The sequence below is a fragment of the Phyllostomus discolor genome, chromosome 1, assembly GCF_004126475.2.
Source record: "Phyllostomus discolor isolate MPI-MPIP mPhyDis1 chromosome 1, mPhyDis1.pri.v3, whole genome shotgun sequence".
In the NCBI taxonomy this organism is placed as follows: Eukaryota; Metazoa; Chordata; class Mammalia; order Chiroptera; family Phyllostomidae; genus Phyllostomus; species Phyllostomus discolor.
In genome coordinates, this window is record NC_040903.2 from 142,658,602 (window position 1) to 142,662,363 (window position 3,762).

At 38.2% G+C, this 3,762-nt stretch overlaps 1 pseudogene; it reads right to left on the reverse strand.

Annotated features, from left to right (window-relative positions):
* Nucleotides 1-365: 365 nt before the first annotated feature.
* On the reverse strand, nucleotides 366-1,257 carry LOC114492076 (annotated as a pseudogene).
* Between the last annotated feature and the right edge of the window lie 2,505 nt (nucleotides 1,258-3,762).

Here is a 3,762-nt window from a genome sequence, read left to right on the forward strand (position 1 = left end):
GAAGGATGCAATCACTGAAATGAGGAATACATTACAAAGAATCAACAATAGAGTAGATGAAGCAGAGGATCAAATCAGTGATTTGGAAGATAAGGTAGCAGAAAACACCTAATCAAGGCAGCAAAAATGAAAAAAGAATCCAAAAAAAATTAGGGTGGTTTAAGGGACCTCTGGGACAACATTAAGTGTAACAATATTCACATCATGGGGTACTATAGGAGAAGAGAGAGAGCAAGGAACTGAACACTTATTTAAGGAAATAATGATGGAAAACTACTCTAACCTGGCACAGAAAATAGACATACAAGCCCAGGAAGCACAGTGAGTCCCAAATATAATGAACCCAAAGAGACCCACAGCAAGATATATCATAATTAAAATGCTAAAGTTAAGGATAAAGAGAAAATCTTTTTTTTCAGCATCCAAAATCTTTTAATAACAAGGTAAAATCTGAGTTTAGTTTTTATAGCTGCAGTTAGCCCATGGGCCTCTTGTGGGCTCAGACTTCTGGCTGTTGGATGTACATAGATTTTTGTGTGGCTGTGAAAGGTTCATGGGGCCTTGTCAAAATGCCTATACACTTCTCTGCCCTTGCAAGGACTACAAAGAAAGATGGTGCCACAGCCCTTGGGGGTGTCCAGAGCCAGCTGGTCAAAGGTGAGGATCTTGCCACTGGCCTTCAGGATGCAGCTCTGAGCACAGAGGCTCACACAAAGTGAACACACTTTCAGGTTGGGCACCTCCTGGATATACACATCATCAGTTATAGTTCCTATAAACACAGTGGTTTTGCCTTCATGACCAGGAAGCTTCATCTTCTGGATCATCCAGGAAAGGGATGGAGGCAACCCATTGCTGCAACCTATGAATAATCTCTTCAGCACCATTTGGCTGAAGGTGGAGTTGACTCATCTGTCCATAAACCTGTATAGCTTGACCAACAGCCTTAGGTAGATGGTCTGGCTCTTGGGCTCCTTGAGCCAAACCTTTCAGTCTTTGCTGTGGCAGATGTCAACCCCCATGATGGTACCTTCTGCTGACCAGATCTAGAAAAGCAACAAAGGGAGAATCCTAAAAGCAGCAAGAGAAAAGCAGTTAGTTACCTACACGGGAGCTCCCATAGGACCGTCAATTGATTTCTCAACACAAACTTTGCAGGCCAGGAAGGATTGGCACAAAATATTTGAAGTGATAAAAAGCAAAGACCTATGACCAAAATTACTCTACCCAGAAGCTGTCATTTAGAATCAAAGGACAGATAAATAGCTTTCCAAACAAGAAAAAGCAAAAGGAGTTCATCACCACCAAACCAGTATTACAAGAAATGTTAAAGGAATTTCTTGAAGAATAGGAAAGAATAAAAAGATCAAAAATATGAAAATAATAAAATGGCAATAACTACAAATCTATCAACAATTACTATAAATGTAAACAGTTAAATGCTTCAACAAAAAGTTACAAGGTGGTTGATGGATATGAAGACAATACCCTTACATATGCTGTTTACAAAAGACTCACTTCAGATCAAAAAACACACAGAGACCAAAAGTAAAAGGATGGAAAAAGATATTTCATGAAAATTTAAAAAAAGAAAAACAACTCAGCAATGCTTATACCAGACCTTAAAACAAGGGCTATAATAAGAGACAAAAAAGGACCCAGCAGTTCCATTTCTGGGTACTTACCCAAAGAAATTCAAAACACTAATTCAAAGAGACATATGCATCCATATGTTCACTGCAGCAGTATTTACAATAGCCAAGATATGGAAGCAACATAAGTGTCCATGAATAGATGAATAAAGAAGTGGTGCATATATTCAATGAAATATGAATCAGACATAAGAAAAAAAGGATGAAATCTTGCCATCTGCAACAACATGATGAACCTACAGGTTATTATGCTGAGTGAAATGAGTCAGAGAAAGACAAATGCAATATGATTTCACATATACATGGAGTCTAAACAAAACAAACAAACAAAACAGAAACAAATTCACAGATACAGAGAACATTTTGATGGTTGCCAGGTGGGAGGGGGGTAATGGAGTGGGTGAAAAAAGGGAAGGCATTAAGATTTACAAACTGATAGTTACAATACAATCATGGGGATATGGAGTGCAGCATAGGGAATACAGTCAATAATATTTCAATAACTACATATGGTGTCAGATTGGCACTAAATTTATTGGGGTGATCACTTCATAGGATATATAAATGTCTAATACTATATTGTAAACCTGAAACTAACATAATGTTGTATATCAACTGTAATTAGAAATAAAAATTATTTTTTAAAATGTTATTTGACTTCAAATAAATATTTATGAAGATGAAAAAATAAACTTGAAATATCAGAAAGAAACTCCAAAAGAGCAAGATTGGGGATGGGAAAACCTGGGACAGAAATGATCACACACAACCATGAAGCATCTTGTCTCCAAACCAAAACTTGAGGTAATCACCCAGGACCTCTCCATTCATGATCCCCCTGGATTCTCTGTCCACTGAAAGAATTGTGCACAGTGCAGTGATTCAAAAAGGAACTAGTGTGTTCAGAGTTGAGGCAAGAACATAGTAAAATAAATCAGCTTATATCCTTGAAATTTCTTTACAGGTGCTGAATGGAAGTTAGCAGCAGTTAAATTTATGCTTTAAATTTAGAAAAACTCGTTCAGCAACATCAACTACAGAAACAGGTAGAAGTTATTGCAAAAGCAAGCAGAGTAAGCTCCATTCTGGCTTCAGGAAAATGTGGCCAATGCCATAAAGGATGTTCTGTCCCTGCTCCATTGCACTGCTTTCTCAATCTGATGCAAGGTGGCATGAGCCTGTGCCATCAGTTGTCCTTCATCCACAGTATTTTTTAATACATTGATTTTTAGAGAGAGGGAGAGAACAAAACATCAATTTGCTATTTCACTCATTCGTACATTCATTGGTGATTCCTGTAAAAACCCTGACCAGAAATCAAACCCACAACTTTGGCATATTGGGACAATGCTCTAACCAGCTGAGCTATCCATAGTATTTCCTATATGAGACTTGAACATTTACAAAAGCTTATAGGTGTTGTATCTCTACATGGCGACTTAAAGGTTAAAACAATTTTTATACACATGCTCAATCAAAAAAGACACAGCCAACCTGGCTGGCATGGCTCAGTGGACTGAGCGCGGGCTGCAAACCAAAGTGTCGCAGGTTCAATTCCCAGTCAGGGTACATGCATGGGTTGCAGGCCATGACCCCCAGCAACCGCACATTGATGTTTCTCTCTCTCTCTCTCTCTCTCTCTCTCTCTCTCTCTCTCTCTCTCTCTCTCTCTCTCCCCCCTCTTTCTCCCTCCCTTCCCTCTCTAAAAAATAAATAAATAAAATCTTAAAAAAAAAAGACACAGCCAATTACTGAGAAACAGTAAAGTAACAACCTGGCAGCCAAAGTTAAATGAATAGAAAGAAGATGCTGTTCAAAGCAGGGCATAACTGAAGTCTGTTTATCTGACTGATCTGTAATGTGTTTATGGGAATTTAAAGAAAGTATGATCTTCTTTGATCAGACAAGTAGAAAGCCTCAATGAGGACATATGCATCATTTACCCATCAAGTGGCTATATGGCAGCACAAGTTATAACACAATTAAAGGAACAAAACCAACATTTATTAAGGACCAACCATGTGGCATTTTACATTTAGCACCATATTCAGTTCTCCAGAAGCCCTGTTTCACGTCACTCTTCATATTTTACAGTTGCAGTAACTAATGC